The sequence below is a fragment of the Mastigoproctus giganteus genome, chromosome 11 (assembly GCF_048544385.1).
Source record: "Mastigoproctus giganteus isolate SK-2022 chromosome 11, ASM4854438v1, whole genome shotgun sequence".
Classification (NCBI taxonomy): Eukaryota; Metazoa; Arthropoda; class Arachnida; order Uropygi; family Thelyphonidae; genus Mastigoproctus; species Mastigoproctus giganteus.
Window position 1 is genome coordinate 158,351,459 of NC_143585.1, and position 20,121 is coordinate 158,371,579.

At 37.6% G+C, this 20,121-nt stretch overlaps 1 protein-coding gene across 3 annotated transcripts in view; it reads right to left on the minus strand.

Moving 5' to 3' along the window:
* nac (GDP-fucose transporter nac) overlaps positions 1–20,121 on the minus strand; it is a 204,007-nt gene that overhangs the window by 25,920 nt on the left and 157,966 nt on the right. The gene's annotated exons all lie outside the window — the stretch shown is intronic.

Sequence of the window (20,121 nt, forward strand, 5' to 3'; positions counted from 1 at the left end):
CCCCCCCTATATATATATATATACGGTAATACCCCGACTTACGCGAACTCGGAGTTACGCGGTTCTTGATTTTTTCGTTTGGCAACGCTGCCGCCCACTATCTTCAAGGTCGTTTTTCATATGTTATCGATATACGGTGCGACGGCGGAGAATGAGAGCGAAAGATGAACAAAATTCAACTTTGCTGCTTTTATGTTTTTTATATCAGTGAAGGGGAAACACATTTCACCATAATAACGTAAAAACCAACACAATTCCAGCTATCGGTATAATCGCAAATGCAATTAGATAGAGTTTACTACCAGTTTATAACAGATTTCACTAGCAGAAACGCAACTGGATTTTTATTGTTTTATGGTAGTAACTCCTAGAAATGTGAGGTGTTAATAGCGTATCTCTGCCTTTATGGTGTTGTTTATTCAGTTGCTACATGCGCGCAGCTTTGTTTATGCGTATCCAGCGTGCCTCCTCGTTTTGTAATTGTGCTTTATTCCCTAAAAATGAGTAAAATCCTTAATTAAAAGGTGTGAAAAGGAAGCGTCCTGGTGAAGACTGCAGATTCAGAGAGAAAAAGAAAAGCAATTATCGATAAACAGAGGCGGACTGGGTCAAAAATTCTTACCCGGGGAAAATTTATAGTGGCCTCATACTATGGTTTATGGCCAAAATCACACTGGCCCACCGGGGTTTCCCCGGTAATCGTGATATTGCACGTGCTACAGGCCTAAATGAAGCAACGGCGAAAAGCACATGACAATTGCAAACTTGACAGGGTGAAAATTGCAAAGGGCTCAATTGTAAAGGGCTTAAAAGTTTTAGAAAACATAGACTCCAACGAAGAACGCGTTATAGCTACAAAGCAAGGAATAAAAAAATTATTAGCTTGCTACGAAGAAATTCTGCGTGAAAAAAAAAGAACGCGCTGTGTCGTCAGACGAATTTGTTAGATTTTATGAAGCCATCGACATCGAAATAACTTTTTAACGTAAGTCATTTGTTTTTTTAATGCATATTTTGTATTAATATGTATAAAGAACTGCAATTTTATTAATATTTTTCTTCTAAACTAGTGTTTTTGTTAGTCCTTGGTCCCAATTAAGCAAAATTTATATGTATTTATATGCAAAGTTGTACCCCGACTTACGCGAATTCGACTTACGCGATTTTCATCGGACCCGCCTATCGCGTAACTTCGGGGTATTACTGTATATACAAGTTATCTGTTGTGTAACTTTATAATTTCAAAGACAATTTAGAAAAAAAAAATATTCTCTATGTGAAAATATTTTTTTTCTTTAAAGCTGTTTTAAAGATAACACTGAAGGATTTGTTTTGAAACAAAATGCATAAAAGAAAATACGATAACACTTCTGGTTTTTTATTATTATTAGCCATATGGTGCAGGGAAGCCCAAGGCTTATGCTGCACCAGCCAAAAAAAACAATTTCTGAACCATTGAGAGAGAGAGAGAGAGAGAGAGAGAGAGAAGGGAATCACCAAGAAAGAGAAGAATAATGATATCTAGCTCAGGACCCTGGGTGTGCCAAGCCCATACTCACCAGGTGTGAGCCCCTGTTTGTTGGACATAATCATAAGACAAAATATAGGTATTCTTGCAAATTCATGTAACAAATTTAAAAGTAGATTGTTACATTAGTGAATAACCAACTATAAAAAAACATTTTCCCCCATTTCAATAATTTAAAAACACAGGAATTGGAAAATAGGAAGTAGCTATGCCACTGTCAAAATATTTATAACAAATGGTCAAAATCACTTCCGGTTTGCTGCTTCTACTTGTTCTTAGACATAGGAAATGTGCTTTTGTTTAAAAGAACATTTCCTATGTGCTTTTTAAACAAACTGTTCTTAATGTCTCATATATACTGCATTGTATTATTAGGAATTTCCAGTAACTGTAGGCAGTGAATGACTTTCTCTTAAGGTTTGCCACAGCACAGACCACCTGGTCCGAATCCTGTATGTCAATTTTATGTTTTCAGGTATAAAAAGAAACAAAAAAAAACACCAAAAAAAAACTAATACTTCATAACATGCAAATGTTGTAGTTATGCTGTAGCAGTATTTAGGCTTGAAAATGAACTTTTTTCCTGCTATAGGAACAAGTCTCATAGAACAAAGTGATTAAAGGATCAATTTGATTCACAAGCAAGTCAAAATGAAGATTCATAGCTACAAAAAAATGAATAGAACCATTTTATATTTGGATCATCAAACTCATTTTGTTGAGCAAAATCACAAAATACATCTCTTTCTTTGCTTTTAGATTGCAGTTTATTTTTCAAATTTTTTTATATGCCAGGAATATAAAATTTTTATATCTACTTTTTTGACTTTTTTTTTTTTTTTTCCTCCCCTTAAATTCAACATGGGGTACTGGGATAAGTTCTATAAAGTTAAATTTGTAGTCATATTCAGATATCTCTTTCTTAAAATAAATTTTCTGTTTATACTCCGGCATGACAACCAAGTCAGTAGAGTTTACAATAAATTGTCAATACAAATATTCTTAGGTTTGCTCAAATTCAGTGAAACAATAGCTAGCTTGTGTTTTCAAATAAAACTCTATGCAATGAGGCAAAATATTCACCAGAAAGAAGTATTGAAAGCAACAAAAATTTGAAAAAAAAATATATAAATTTTTTCATTTTTTATTGAACATTCTGCAAGAGCTTAAAAAAAAACTTCTAGAAAAAACAAAATATAAAACAAATAATGTAAGATACAGGATCTAGCTGTAAGACACATGGAGTTTTTAAATACAGAAGTTGTCTTCAACTGCACAATAATGACAAAAATAGCCTAAGTAGTTGCAGTGCATTACATTTCAGGTGTGTTTGATTTTTTTCCCCCTTAAATGAATTGAATTTTACCACTTTTTCTGTGATTAATAGTAGTAAAAATTTATCTCCTTATCAATTAATTACTAAGATTTATGACTTTATAGAACACTTAAGAAAGCTATAGAGTTCTTACATTCTCTAAACTTAACTATTCAATTTAATTACAACTGTATAATATTTATTACTTTTCTTCTATATGCTCTTAAGTCTCTCTCTCTCTATATATATATATATATATCCACATTCATGAGTCTTACATAACAATACATGCAATGCATGCACAGACTATCTAAAGCTAACAATACTGCATTAAAACTGTTTAATCTATGAATTTTTTTTTTTTCATACTAACTGTACAGAAGACAGAAATAATAATTACTGAATTTCTATTTTTATGATTTTAATGACATTTGGAATGACTCAATGAATATTTTTAAAAGGCCCAAATCCAAAATTTCATGAAAACCTGTCCATTGGAATAGTCTGTTCCTTTGTTACAGATAGACAGACAGACATGGTGAACACAATAGCTGCATATGATACGTGTGCAAATGTGCTTTAAAAAAAAGCAGCCTTTACACTACTAATGAAGTTTTTTCCTTTAAGAATTGTCTATGGTGTAATATTACACCAATATTATACAGTTAAAAAAAAGCTGTATACACACTGCATAAGTACTGGAATAGGACAAACCGAATAGGTACTGTACTTCATTTTTGGCACCTGGTCCCACAGTACTTCTGTTAGTGTTACTTCAGCATTGGCCATGTCAATAAGGATAGGTTTCAGTTCCAGTAAGGAGTCCATCGTCATATATGTACTACCCCAACCTAGTAGCTTGATCCAAAATTACCATCTTTCCAGCACACTGTTTAATTACTGCTTCCATTTTTGGCTTTCTAGCAGCTAGTACAACCTGTGTCACCTTACTTACAAGAGCAGCTGCATGTTTATTTCCTAAGCCATCACGAATTGCCAGCTGTAAAGTATGAGCAATGCATGTGCTGGAACTCTGGAGAGGCTTGAAATTTCATCCATAATGTCACTTAAATCCAATTTTACTTCTGCTGCATTGCCAACGCTCGGCCTCAGTGATCTCAGAGCTAGCAAAACTAGCAATAGACAAACAGTTTGATATCCTTGGCCTACAGGAGCCCTATAATTACAGGGACAAGGTCAAAGGACTGCCACACAACGCAAGGATAGTCCAATCAGAACCCTCAACTGACGGAGTTGGGAGAGGGGCTGTAACAAGGGTGTGGGCTGCACTTGCGGTGATGAACCCGACCATAACAGTAACCAAAATAAACAGCCTATGCACAAAGTATGCAGCAACAGCCTGCTTGGAGGGCCCGTGTGGGCAGATATATGCCACCACAATTTACATGAGATGCCCAGGCAGAAACCAGGATATTGCCCCATACTTAAATTTCATGGAGGCTCTCCTAAATACTCTTCCTGGGAAAAGAATAATAATAATGGCGGATGCCAATGCATCATCGCCATTGTGGAACAGCCCCAACCGAGATACAAAAGGAGAACTACTGGAGGAATTAATTATCTCACAAAACTTGACAGTACATAATATTCCAGGACACCCGCCAACCTTCTCCTCGGCCTCAGGAGAATCATATATAGATGTGACCCTCACCAGTAGCTCCCTTGCAAATGCGATAAAAAATTGGGCAGTACACCTATCCTGGTCAACAAGTGACCATGCAGTGATCACTTTCACCTATACAACGATGCAGAACCCTCATGGTAACAGAATCCCCCAGGAGTCTCCCAGATACAAAACAAAAAATGTAAACTGGGACAAGTTTGACAAGCAGGTCTCAGATAAATTCACCAGTAGTCTCATAGATACATTGAAACAACTGCCCGCAGAACAACTAGAGGAAAAAGTAAGGTTACTCCTAACAGAAATATGTGACGTCACATTAAAGAAAAAAAAGAGAAGAGGAAACCAGGTGCCTTGGTGGACTAATGATTTGACATCCTTAAGGAGATCAGTTAAAATATCTAGGAAAGATTTAAAGAAAGCCAGGAGAACACACAGACCACAAGACCAAATTGACAGACTTCAAGATATATACAAAGAGACAAGACGCAGGTACTGCAACGAAATACACAGGGAAAAACAACTAGCCTGGAAAAGACTGGTCGAAGACACAATGGGAAAAGACCCATGGGGCCTGGTCTATAGGCTGGTATTTGAGAAAATACGCCCGGGAGAAGTATTCTCCTCAATCATAAGCTCCCCAAACAATGAAACACTGACATGGGAACAGTCAATAAATGAAATCCTGGATGGGTTAATAAAGCAGGACATAACAAACCCTGAGAGCCCCACACAGACAACCATCCGAATTCAGCACCTGACTTACAAAGCAACAGATAGAGAGGATGACTTCACACATGAGGAAATAAATGCAGCAATACTCTCCTTCACAGATGGAAAATGCCCAGGATTAGATCTGATAGAGGTAGCAATAATGAAGAGACTGTGGAAAACAAATAGCACAGTACTGGAAATTCTCTTCAACACATGTCTACATGAGGGCACCTTCCCTGCCCCCTGGAAAACAGCAAACCTTAAAGTCCTCATTAAACACCCTGATAAGCCCCCCAACTTAGCTTCCTCCTACCGCCCCATTGCCCTACTTCCTGTCATAGGCAAAGTCCTAGAAAAACTAATAGTAGGCAGATTCCTACAATACTATACCAAAAAAAATCTTTCCTCACACTGCCAATTCGGCTTCACCCCTGGCAAGTCAGCTGTGGGAGCTATCAAACAAGTTCTTAATACTATCACTTCATCGGAATTTAAATATGTCCTAGGTCTCTTTGTAGACTTTAAAGGTGCCTTTGACACCTTATGGTGGCAAAGTGTGCTGGCAAGGTTTCGAGAGGCAGAGGTCTCAATTCCGATCTATCGTCTAATTACAGACTACTTCTCAAACAGGCACCTTGTGGTCTCAAGTGGAGCATGCTCCGTAACAAGACCGGTGACCCGCGGCTGCCCACAGGGATCTGTTCTTGGCCCAGTTTGCTGGAACATGGTCCTTGATGAGTGGCTCGCAAAAGATTTCCCCCAAATAACTAAAATAGGGTATGCAGACGACTTTGTTCTGCTCCTACAGGGTAACTCACGGCTTGAGCTGGAAACCAGAGCAAGAGAGGCCTTAAATGATCTAATCTCCTGGTGTGCAACAAACAAACTAGAATTGTCTGCAGAAAAAACAAAACAAGTCCTTTTTAAGGGAAAACTCAACAGAAACAGGCCCCCATTAATAAAAATCAATGAACAGAGTATAGGTAGGGAATCCACTTACAAGTATTTAGGAGTCATACTAGATGAGAAACTAAACTTTGTAGAGCACGCAAAATATCTAAGAAATAAAACCCAACAATTAACAGGAAAATTATTGAGAATTGCCCGGAAAAAGTGGAACATAAAATCATCTACACTAGCAATGTATTACAAATGTCTATTCCTACCCATTATATGCTACGGAGCAGGTGCTTGGGCACCCAGCATTAAACACAGCCTAGTAAAAAAATACTTAATGCAGGCACAGAGAATTTTCCTGCTGGCCTCCTCCAGAGCATGTAGAACCATCTCTACATCAGCACTCCAGATAATATGTGGTAAAATACCAATAACATACGAAATTATACAGGTATATCTAAAATACTATAGAAGACAAGGAACCCCACATTCCCTAGGAGAATATACAACAGATCCAAATGAGACAGATAAGGAAGAAAAAAGAAGATTAAGAGAAATGTTCATTACAGACTGGCAAAGAGAATGGAGAGAAGACACCAAAGGGAGAACAACATACCAGTTCATCCCCCTGGCACAGGAAATAAATAAAAACAATAAACCCTGGTTGAGCCCAGATTTATATACTACCTTCCTCCTGTCGGGTCATGGAAGCATAAATGCAAGACTGCATGCTCTGGGGCTGGCTGATTCCCCCAACTGCAGATGCGGGTCACTGGAAACCGTACAACATATAATGCTCGAATGCATAAACTACACAGACCTGAGACAACCATTCCAGCTTGTAACAGAAGTGTATCACACTGAGGATTTCCCCAAAGTGCTGGAATCACCAGATAACTTTCAAGCATTAGTAAACTTTGCAACAAGTGCATTCAAAAGAAGAAGAACCCTCCTCGGTATGCCGGAGTAAAGCAAGAGGCAACACACAAGCCCATACCTAAAATTGGGAGAGAGGACACAGCATGGATGGAGACTAACCTACGGAAAGGGACTGATATATATTCTCAGTACCCATGCTAAAAATACCACAATAAAAAGGAATACATGCTGACTGCAGCACTGTCATTTCAGATAGTCATAACAATGGACATAAACTGTACATGTACCATAATAAACAGTACCAGGAACAAAAGACCAGTCAACCCCAACATGGCAAAAGTCTAAGACACAACAAGTGAGTAAGGGAAATGGAGAGTATACCCTATGCCACAGAAATATGACAATAACAAGAAGTAATGATTGCAACATGGAAAACAACAAAAATAAATTCAAGGGCATGGTACTGAACTACATCCTCAGTGCCCATGTTTCAGACAACACGGTGCACTTACCACACAAGTAGTTTAGCACCATTAAGAAAATACATGTTGACTACAATAGTACCTCCTTAGGGAACCTCAACAACGGTCATAAACCTTATATGTACCACAAATTATCAGTACCAGGCTCACTCAGACCAGTTAACCCTGTCAGTGCCTGGGCCTAGGGCACATCTGGTAGGTATAGGAAGCAGTGAATAGTTGTCCTAGATCATGGTAGTAGTGAATAAGTGTCCTAGATCACAGTATGAACCACAAACTATTAGTGCCAAGCTCACTAAGACCAGTTAACCCTGCCAGTGCCTGGGCCCAAGGCTCATCTGGTAGGTATAGGAAGTAGTGAATATTTGTCCCAGATCACAGTAGCACTGCAAGAACAAGAAGGAATGATTGAGGCATAGAAGACAACAAGAAGGGAGGAAAGGGAAGGAAAGAGAGTAGAAGGAAAAGGGGAAGAAGAGAGACAGAATAAAATCAAGGGGCAGGTCACTGAATCACATTCCCAGTGCCCATGCCTCAGACAGCTCACCCTGCAATGAGAACAAAGCAGGTTGACTGCAACACTGACATCACAAATTACACCAAGGGCCAAAAACTTTGTACCTCACATCAACAGTACCAGGCACAATAAGGCCAGTTAACCCTAACATTGCCAAAGCCAAAGGCACATCAAGTGAGCAGAGGTAATGGGGTGAAATTCCCAGGTCACAATAGTATGACATGGACAACAAGCAAAGATTGAGACATGAACAACAACAAAGAAGAAGGGAAGGGGAAGAGAAGAAACTTTGTCCCCTCATTCCCACTCTTGGTCAGGATTGAGCCCTGCAAGAGATGGAATAGTACATCCCTCCCACTCTTGGCCAGGACTGAGCCCTGTGAGAGATGGGGTATAGGGATATCGAAAAGTAAATGATAGTCCTTATATTATTATAGTTTAATTTATTTTATTTTATTTATTTTATTTTAATATATTTTACTTTATTTTATTTATTTTAATTATTTTATTTTACTTTACTTTATTTTAATTGTTTTATTTATTTTATTTTACTTTACTTTATTTTAATTGTTTTATTTATTTTATTTTATTTTATTTCATATCTAAGGGGAAATAAAACCAAAAAAGTGTGCCCTGGTAATTCTGAGGGGACCTTCCCTGATGCATTACCCGGCCACACAGGATTAACTTGATGGGACATCAGACGTCCAAAAACTTAACCACAGGACTGGATCAGTCCGTGTCCTCTTAAGATACAGTAGATCCTGGCTGCCTCCATGTGGCTAGGGATGGGAGTGAGGGGCTGTGACACAAACCTGCCACAGCCCCCTACTGCTAAATGCCAGGTGCCGGCTAACACACAACGCAAACACAACACTAATGCACACCTAATTACATATTTCATCTATCAGATGCATTTTTTTTTTTTTTTTTTTTTTTTTTGTGTTAAATATATACGTGAAATTTTGATGCTCTTTTAAGTTCTTTTCTAAGCCGGCAACTTGGCAAAAAGCCTAACAAACGGCGGATATAGGGGAAACCCTGGAAGCCGCTAATAACTTACAAATACACTTTATCTGTATACATGTCGCGAATGGATATATATGTGAGAATGTATATAAATTGTATATAAATCTTGTATCATGTATATATAAATGGATGTATATAAATCTTGAGAATGTATATAGAATTGTGTGTATAAATAAATGTAAAAAAAATGCTGCATCATCAGGTTCTAATTCTGGAGTCTCACCACATCCTTCCACCTCTTTCACTTTCATCATCTGTTACTGAATCACCTTTCTCTTGGTCTTTATTTAACTTCTCAATGGTACTTGTCATATTGGAGGCATTATCAGTCGCAATGCACAATACATGCTCTTTTTCTATTTCAAACTCTTGCACTAGTTGATGAAGGTACTCGCTTTTACGTTGGGCTTTTGTATCCCTTACTGCTAATGTACATGTAACGATTTTATTGGTGGCGTCAACAAATAAAATGTTTATTGCAAAGTAGTTTACATGTGCAAGCATCCATTTTCAAATATACAAAACGTCCTTTTAGATCATTTATAAGAGCAAACTTTTCTTCCTTTGCTTTCTCTATTATAAAACTTTGAATACTGCCTCTATCCAAATGGATTTTGAATTTTTGGGCCATTTCTCTTATCAAACCAAGCATGGCTGGTTTACAAAAGCATTCAGAGATAAAGAATTCTTCACTACTAACTCAATAATGTAATTTCTGAATTGATCTGCTGTCTTGGACACAGTGAATTTTTGACTAACAAAATATTTAAAAATATTTGATTGATTTACTTGACTATTTGATGATGAAAAACTAGAAGTGATTGTCTTATTAAGCTTAAGTCTTTTTTCCTCTTCTATCCTCTTAAGCACTTCAGGATGATTATGACTTATGTGAGCGCCTCCGTAGCCGGGTGGGCAGAAGCAGCAGTGCACAGCACACACTTCTTGATTAGACCGGGGTTCGAGCCCGTGACCACCAAATACGGAGGATGCAGAAAGGTCAGGGAATGACCACCGCATATCCCGGAGCAATATGGCCTTAGTTGCTAATGCTCTTGTTGAAATATTGATCAATGGTTTACTAATTTTTGCTCCACAAGTCAAAATCTTGCCATTAGTGTCATTCACTTGGCATGTGCAAATATAGTATTTATCGTCTTCAGTGACCATTAAATATTCAAATACATTAGACTTTGTTCTAGATGCTCTGTTCATCATTGAGGGCTTCCAGACATTTGACATTTCTGAAAAAATAAAATGTGCATTATTTCAAATGCCACACTGGTTTAGACATATAAAAAAAAAAGTAAACAAAAATAACAGGGAAATGAAAACTACACCACGAAGCATCAAAGCATATGACATATGTGCCACCCTCACGATTTTGACTGACCACATTAGTTGGAGGCAGTTTTTTTTGGAGCCATGGAGCCAGTTTTTTTTCTTGCTCCAGCTCCTCAGCTCTGCCTAGGAAGATGCTAGGAACCACTAAGTTGACTTGATCTTCCAATCGAGTAATGGATCTGGGTTAAGTTACGATTCCTACAAAAGTGTATCCACACAGTTTTTTTGGGATGAGAGATGAAAATCATTGTTTTGAGCTCATTTAACAATGATGGCTTCTTGCAACTGTTTTTCCATGACTATTTGCATATCATGGGAATGGCAGGAGATTCTGAAGGTTCTGTGTGATTAAATTCATTACTGTGTTAAACAGCGAACTTATCACTGAGCTTTGGGAGGACTCCTTCCTGGATAAAGTTAGAAGTACTCATAGTTGTGAACTTAACTTGAGATGAACATATGGACATGTGTTATTGTTAAGGGCGGCTCCTAGAACATCAGTTCAAATCTGACTCATATTACTGTGATTTTACAGACTGTAAAAATGGGCCAGACGTGTAGTACTGTTATGTTTGTGTAGTTAATGTGTATCGTGTTGTTTTGTGCTGGCTGCTTGGCTACCCAGAAGCAGCAGAAATCAGAAAGCTGCTTCTGAGTACTCGTTCACATCATGGGATGGTGGGCAGTTCCAGTAGGATGCTTAGGGTCTCAGTTTGAGACAACAACAACAACAAAAAAAACCCTCTGGGAGCCCACTCCAAAGGGGAAGAAGAGAAAAAAAAATAAAAAAAGAAAAGAAAAAGAAAGACAAGAAGAAAAAGGGATATAAAAAAAGGAAAGTAGAACTTAAAATTCTTAACAATTCCCTTCCTTTAACTTTTATATTGTTCACCAACTAAATTCAACATATTTGTTTCCCCTCTCTCAGCTTCTTGTGTGTGTCAATCTCAATCCCCATAAATACAGAAGTGGATAAGAAAACATAGCCCTTGAAATTGTAAGAAAAGGTCTAATGGTAACATTTCAGCTAATGCCCGCAAAGCAACTGTCGATACTGTTCAACAGTCAACAGCATTGTTCTTTGCAATGACATTAGTTTAATTTGAAATCTAATAATTATTGCCCTAAGGTACCATGCTCCAGCAGCATAGGTAACCATAGGGAGAAAAACTGCAGAATAGTATAACTTCAAAGTTTTTCTCAATGATACCCCACTGTGCTCTTGGTATCCCAAAAATAGCTGCAGTGAACCTCTAACTTTACCAGATATATAAAGATGTGAAGAAAAATTTAGCTTGTAATCAACTGTCAATCCTAAATATTTCGCTTCAGTTACAAGGGGAAGCAGAGTCGCATTAATTTTAATTTGAGGTCTGTTTAGATTGAATATAGTCTTAAAAATAATCATCTTAGTTTTAGAAGAACTAATGGTAAGCTTCTTCTGAAGAATCCACGTATACAGATCCTTTAATACATGGTTAGCAGAATACTCTAAGGCCCTTCGGAAATTATCTTCAAATAAAATAGTTACATCATCAGCATATGCAATAAATCTGTCCTGTGAAAAGTTTGTGCTAAGCATTCCTGTAATACCATATTCCACATTAGCGGTCCCCAAATCGAGCCTTGAGGACACCCTTCAGTAAATTCTACTCTACAGACACAAATTTTAATTTTCCTATTTTCCTTTGTGAAAAATAATTTATACTAAGTTATATAAATGCTGAGGGCAATTAGTTTGATGTAGTCTTGCAAGGGAGCTCTTCCACCAAAGGGAGTCGAAAGCTCTCTCTAAATCCGTGAAAATAGCAGTACATATTTATAAGAAGAATTTTTTTTGTGTGACAAAATCCACAAGCACTTTCCCACTGGATCTTCCAGGGCAAAATCCATATTGCTGAGAGGATATTAAATTACCCTCAACAAAGGAGGACAGTTATTCTGGAAGACATAATGCATTCCAGAATCTTCCCCATATTAGCCAACAATTGCTTTGTTGGCTAATATGCTTGCTCTTCATTTGTCATCATCGGTACATTATGACAAGTGTTTCTTGACTAATTTTTTCTTCTTTGGATTTCTTTTTACCTATAGGTTTCTTGGCTTTATCACTTTCAGAAAGTTGTAATATTCCTCGTCGATACCTTGGTCCTGAGCAGTCTGCAGAAGCTCAAACTTGTTTTTAAGTTCCAGTACATACTGCTTTTTCTCCTCTTCTGTTATCTCAAAGATCTTTGTATTATTTACTCGAGTCAGTTTTTGCCTTTCTTTTCTTACATCTATATCAAGTGTGCATCTTACCATTCTATAATCACTTCGAACATTTACCTTGTTCAGGAGAGTAACATCATTCACGATATATCTTCTGTTAGTGAGGGTGAAGTCAATTTAATTAGTTGTTAATCCATTTGGGCTCTTCCATGTCCATTTTATGTTCACCCTTTTCTTAAAAAAAGTGTTCATTACTGACATTCCTCGCGATTCTGCAAATTCCAGAAGTCTTTCGCCTCTTTTATTTCTTTCACCAATTCCAAAATTTCCTATAGTTCCCCTTTCTGCACTGTTTTGTCTCTTTCGAACCTTAGCATTGAAGTCCCCCATAATAATAGTGTAGTGAGTTTTCTGTTCATCTAGAAGACTCTCAATTTCGGTATACATTTTTCAACCTCTTCATCATCATGGATCGTGATGTGCATAAATCATTATAACCTTTAGCTTATACCTCTTAGAAATCCTGAGTAGGCTTGACACCCTTGGTGATGTACTTTTGAATTCCAAAATGTTGTTTTTTTTTTATCTTTATGGACCAGAAAGCCAACTCCACCTTCACTCCTTTCACTGTCTCCAATGGTGTATAGCAGATTTTCACTTGATAAAATTATAAGTGATTCATTCCTTCTTCTTGTTTCAGCCAAACCGATGATATTCCGATTCACATTTTCTAATTCCTTTTCCAGCTCTAATATCCTGTATTCACCAAGATCATCAATACATGAGTTGGAAGAAAAATAGGATGCTAGCTGGTCAGTGAACGATTAAAGCGAACCACTAAGCCTATATTCTCTAAAATCGTATAATATTTCTGAATTTTTATTATAAAATATTTCCAGTACTACATTTTTATAAGCGACGTAGCTTAAAAATAAAAATTATTATTTATACTTTGTAAAGCTGTTATTAATCAGTCCAAACTAGATTTCAAACAGGCTAAGAGTAGAAAACTTTTTTCTTGTCCAATGGTAGCCGACCATTGTGTTCTCTTGCCAAAACTATTGGCTGCAATTTTTGCCCATCTCTGTTCCCACTTCTGTCAAAACCAGACGGTTCTGTTGCCACATCAGCCAAAGATAAAGCTGACCAGCTAGCATCCTATTTTTCTTCCAACTCATGTATTGATGAACTTGGTAAACCACCTCAAATCACCTCATTCCGAGTACACTCCATTCAATCCTGTGTTCTTCCATCAAAAGGAGGTCACAATTTTGATGAATTTTTGATGAATCTAATCCTAAGAAAGACCAGGTCCTGATGCTATTTCTCTACTTGTTCTCAAAACCTGAGCTCGTGAACTCACTTCTGTTCTTTGCTGCTTTTTCACTTCCTTATTCCAAAGGTGTTTTTCCTTCTTGAAAACTTGCTCATATCCAACCAGTTCCTAAAAAGGGTGACAAATCCCTCCAATCCAATTATCGTACCAATGCAAATTCTAGATAATTTGAGTTGGGGGTTAATTGATTTCTCAATTAACCGCCAACTCAAACTATCTAGAAACATTCCATCTGATCAACGATCGCCAGTATGGATTCCATCAGTGTTGATCCACTGGTGATATTCTGGCTTACGTTACCCATTTATGGACAAATTCAATGGAAAAGTTGGGTGAAACACAAACAGTTACTCTTAACATCTCCAAGGCTTTCATTCGTGTTTGGCATAAAGGTCTTCTAAATAAGCTTCCATCGTGTGGTTTGGCAGATGTTTTGTAATTGGGTATGCAGTGTTATTTCTGACCGCTCACTGGTTAATGGTAAACGGCTCTCTCTTCTAACTTCTCCACTAATGCTGGTGTTCCTCAGGATTCAGTTCTTTCTTCCACTTTTTTCCTCTTGGATATTAATGACCTTCTTCCATTGACCGGAAACCCTATCCATAATTTTGCTGACAATAGCACATTGCATTCCACCTTCCAGTTTGAGAAACCTTACCCTGCTCAAACAGCTTCAACTTCTCGAATATCCACTATCATTTCCTTAAATGCTGATCTCTAGGTAATGGTAGTGGGCAAAGATAACAATTTCAATCCTTCTAAAACTCAGTTCTGTCTTATATCTCGCAAAAAGGATTCTTCTGCTCCTATGTTTATCTTCGAGACGCTCCGATTTCTAGGCAAGATCTTGGGGGTTATCCTGACATCTAATCTTTCTTGGCATAAAGCATAAATATTGCTTCCTCTGCATCTAAAAAACTTGGTTTTTTTTTTTTCTCTCGGCGTTCCTTTTTTTCCAAACTGTTGTTGACTCTGTAGAAATCGCAAATCCGGTCTACCGTGGAGTATTGCCCCAAATCCTCTCTCAGGTTTCTAGATTTCATTCAAAAGAGAGAATTTGGGTTAATTAATGTTTCATCTCTAACAAAAAAAAATTACGATGTTAGGGTCACCTGTAAATGATTACATCTACCCATATATATATATATATATATATATATATATATAATATATATATATATATATATATTGTGTCTGTAAATTGTGTGTGTTCTCTGGTTGATTTGACTGTTTTGCTGACAAAAAAATCCCCAGTTTCTGGGGGAAAAACCTTGCTATCTATGCCTGAGACCTACTAACTCAGCCACAGATTAAAAAAAGCCCATTAAAATTCCTTGCGTCATTGATAGGATTCGAATCTTGGCCTAATCCACCCAGTCTGGGGAGGAGGGTGATGATATCACTGTGCTACCAGCGCAGACAGTCTCATCTCTAACAGTCTCTCCACTTGCTGTCTCATAGACGTACTGTTTCTACTGCATGCCTTTATTACAGATACTTCCACGGGCACTGTTCTTCTGAATTGGCTTCTGTAATTACCGCTCTCTCTCTCTCTTTCAAAGCAATCCGAACACGTGCCACAACCAGTCAACATCCTTTTACTCTCCAAGTTCGAACTCACAGAACCAACTTTTCTTCTTCCTCATTTATTCATTCAGTTTCTGTTTTCTGAAACAACCTTCCTTCATACGTATTTCTTGAAAATTACAATCAACAGAAGTTCAGGTCTAATATCAACAAGTATCTTCTTTCAACTTTTCAACCCATGCACGGTACTAAGTACTATAGATTCTAAAAAAAAAAATTTTTGTACTGAAAACATTTATTTAACATGATATACTGTAAGATAGTAAACTAATTATAAGGAATTGTGGGAATGTGGTTTCTTTCTTTGGCAATTCTTTACTTTTTATTTAATTTTATTTTATTTTGTTTATTATTATGTATATATTTTGTAGTTTACAATAATATACCTAAGTAAATAAATTTAAGCAGACTCCATTATAGAATTTTTAGTGCACCCCCCCCCCCCCCGTAACACTTTTGCAAACCCCCAGGTGTTCCCAACCGGTGGTTCCTTAGAGGATTAAGCCAGTGGAGCTCAAGCATCCAACCCAACACTTAAGTCCATGCTCTAGTATTAAAAAAAAATAGACATCTGCAGCAGACATCTTTGGTCCCACAGGAAGTAGCTATAGTTGGTAACTTGATTTTCAAGGAAGTGCAAAATAGTATTAGTATATGATGCAAGACCATATAGGATGTCAAAAAACAAAACTTAACAAAAAAAATCCCTATTTCACCTATTCATTCACTTGAATAGTCTGTCTAGTTCTTTGAGTTTATCCAAATTATTCACTTCCACAACAAAAGATGGAAGTTTGTTCAGGTAATCAACTACCAATAGGCTGAAGGCAAATTTCTGCACATCAATTCTGCAACAATCCTTCTCCAATTCGAATTTATACCCTCCATGTGCATAGTCAGAGCAAAAGGATGACCCCATCTGCATTCAGTTTGCTCATGTTATTCAAAACCTTAAACATCTCATTCGTATCACTTTGCAGATGCCTAGTCTTCAGATGCTACAATTTGAAAAACTGAAGCCGTTCTTAGAAAGAGCACCCCTTTGTTCACCTCACCAATGTTGTTGCCCTTCCCTATTCCATCAGCTCTACATCATTCTTGAAATGGGGTTCTCAGATCTGTATGCAGTACTCAAGATGTGGCCCGACCATTTCCTTATACAATGGGACAGTTTCCACCCTAGGCACCTCCGTAGCCAGGTGGGAAGGAGCAGCAGAGCGTAGCACACGCTTCTTGATTAGACTGGGGTTCGAGCCCGTCACCACCAAATACGGACGATGCGGAAAGGTCAGGGAATGACCACCGCATATCTCGGAGCAATATGGCATTAGTTGCTAATGCTTCTAAAAAAAAAACCAAAGTTTTCACCTTTTTCCTGCTAGAAAAATTCCTGTATATAATAGACAAAACCACACGGGCTGCTCTGAAACCTGTCTGCACTGCTCAGAGAACTTCATATTATCTGAGCATTACCTTCTATTTGTCAATTAAACTTTAGTTTTCATTTCTCAGCCTGAAAAATTTTCTTCAATCTGAAAAATTTTCTACATCTTGCAGCAGCAGCATACCTTCATTTCTGTCATTAACCACCCTGCCAGCCTTTGTATCATCTGCAAACTCAGACATTATGTCTGATATACCTTCATCAATATCATTACAAAATACAGAAAACACCAATGGGTCCAGTACCAAACCCTGTAATAACATTAGTCCATGAAGAAAAGTGTTCCTTGATGACCACTCTATGTTCTTCCACTCAACCATTCTTTATCCCTAGCAGTAATTTGCCCTTAATGCCTCACTGCTCCAATTTTTACAGCAGTCATTTAGCAATAGTATTTAAGATTTCATGAAATCCTAGTATATGATATCAAAGTTATTTTTTGCATCCAGTTCATTTGTCCCTGCATCATAGTATCTAATCAAATCGGTAAGACAAGATCTCCCCTTAACAAATCCATGCTGATGATACAGGACCATCTAGACACCCCTGTCTAGATGGTCCTGTATCACTTCTTTAACCAGTGACTCCATTATTTTTTCTGAACAGAAGTTAAACAACAGTCTGTAATTACCCATGTCACCCTTTGAACGTGCTTTATGAATTGGAGATACATTTGCACATCTACAGTTCACAGGGGCCACCCCGAAGCTATCAAAATTACTAAGCATTTGCTTAACTCCTGCTGCCTCCCTTAATATAATTGGATAGATCCCATCTGTCCCCATGTGCCTGTTTTATGTTTAAATGTAGTAATTTCTCTTCCACTTTCCTCTCAGTTATTACAAAATCATTCATCTCCCTACTAAGGTTTGGAAACTTCTGGCATCCACTTACCTAAAGAATTCCTCATGTGTGAATGTAATGCGAAATACTTTTTCAGTTTGTCAGCAACCTGAGCAGGTTCATCAATAATTAACAATCAATATCAAGTAGACCAATGTGGTTCATCTCTTCTTTCTAGGGTTTATATAAGTAAAGAAGTCTGTGTATTTTTCTTTGCATCCTTTGCCAATGATTTTCATAATCTGCCTTAGTTTGTCTGTGATTTTATTTCAGACTAGTTCATATCTACTATCAACTTCTGTATCATCTGATAATTTATATGCATTCCATGTATTTCTCTTCTCTCTTCTACGTATCTCATTAGATCATGTGGCATCCATTTAGGTCTAAGCCTTGAACAGTATTTCTTAATTGGTATGAAAAGCCTAGTAGCTTCTGTGATTATTTCCCTAATATTTCCCATTTACAATTTGTTGTTGGCTACATCATTAGTTTTACCCACTGTATACAATTTAAAAACTATGTGAGACCACTTCTGTATCAACTGATAATTTATATGGCTCCCATGTGTTTTTCTTCTCTGCTACACATCTCATTAGATCACATGGCTTTCACTGATGACCACTGTAGTCTCCTTTATGAAAGCAAAAACCCTTCCTTTTACCCTTGATGGTAATTACATCTTTAACTACCATCAAGGGTTAAAGGGTAAATATATTGTTCAATGAGGACAGCCAGAATAGGACCAGGGTATGTCTGCCAAGAGCTCAAGTAGATGATACTGTAAAGTAGCAATCATCTTTTAAGGGCACAAAAGGTGATAATGTTCTATATGTTGGTACTAATAATATTAAGGGTAAGAGATCTGAAGATATAATTAACAATACAGAGCAACATTGAGAAAAAGTTGGAAATTAGGAATGAAATTGGAACTTATTTATGAATTGAAAAGCATCATGATGAAGAGGAAATTACTGCTCCTCTTCTTCATCAAAGCTAATGATTGAATAAGAAGTTTTGCTGAAGGATGCTCATCAAGTTTTAAAAATTTTAACTTTTTTTTTTTTTTTTCTAGCAAACCTAAACTATGAAAGTAAATTAACTGCTATCACATTCCTTAATAACTCTCCTTTAAAACATTCTCTATCACTGAAACATCACATTTTCACAGATTAATTTAAAGTCTGAAACCAATCCCCCTGTCTATGTTTAGGACTTAATATACACTGAGTGTGTCACTGAATTACGATCATCTACATAATATTGTGTTGGGCCACCATTTGCATCGATAAAAGTTGCTATTCTCCCAGGCATTGGCTCCATGAGATGTCTGAAGACATCCATAGGATCTACAAAGGCCTGAAAAACTTTTCAATATCATGCAGCGGATCGACACTTCCCATTCCAAAATATCCCAACGGTGTTCAAACAGAGTTGAGGTGAGGCGAATTTGGAGGCCAGTCAAGATGGGTGATATCTTCACTGTGGTCCTCGAACCGACTTGTGCAGGGTGGGTCCAATGACACTGAGCATTATCGTCTTGGAAGATGCTGTTTTTATCCAGGAGAAATGCAACATGGCAGGGTGCACATGGCCTCTTAATTACTGCCAATAGATCTCACCAATAAAACATTGGCCCATGCCCACCAGGGGTCCTAGTTCTTGCTTGCAAAACATGCTGCATATCAAGCAACACCTGCCTGGATACTGGCCACCAAGCACAATGGATCCATGGACTCGTGTTATGTGCCTCAACACATGAAGATGGCCATTGGCATGTTGCACCAGGTATTTGGTCTCATATGATCAGTGAACTCGTTTCCAGTCTTCAAGTGCCCAACCAGCGTGTTGACACCACAGCATTTGCCATCGACAAAGAGCAGCAGTAAGGTGAGGGTGTCTTGGGTCGTCTGCTATGGACCTCCAATATGTCGAAGTGTGTGGCACATCATCATTTGGTATATTGTTCTTACATTCCACATATTGTATCACAATGTCAACTATCAGTTGAAGCTGTTTGTGCAGGGCAAGGTGTTTTTCAACTTAGAAGGTGGAATATAATGTACTATCATCAGAAACCTGTGGAGAGGATTTCTAGTCAGCAGAAGAAGATCATTAATATACAAGAGGATAAGAGTGGGAGAAAACTGAACCTTTGGGAACAACTGCATTAGTGCAGAAGTTAGAAGACAGAGATAAAACTGGATACCCATCTATCATGACCCACACTGAGCAGTCAGAGATAAAACTGGATACCCCAATTTCAAAAAATAGTTGGCAACCATAAGATGGAAGCTTATTTAGAAGACCTTTATGTGAAACACAATCAAAAGTCTTTGAAATGTCAAGAGCC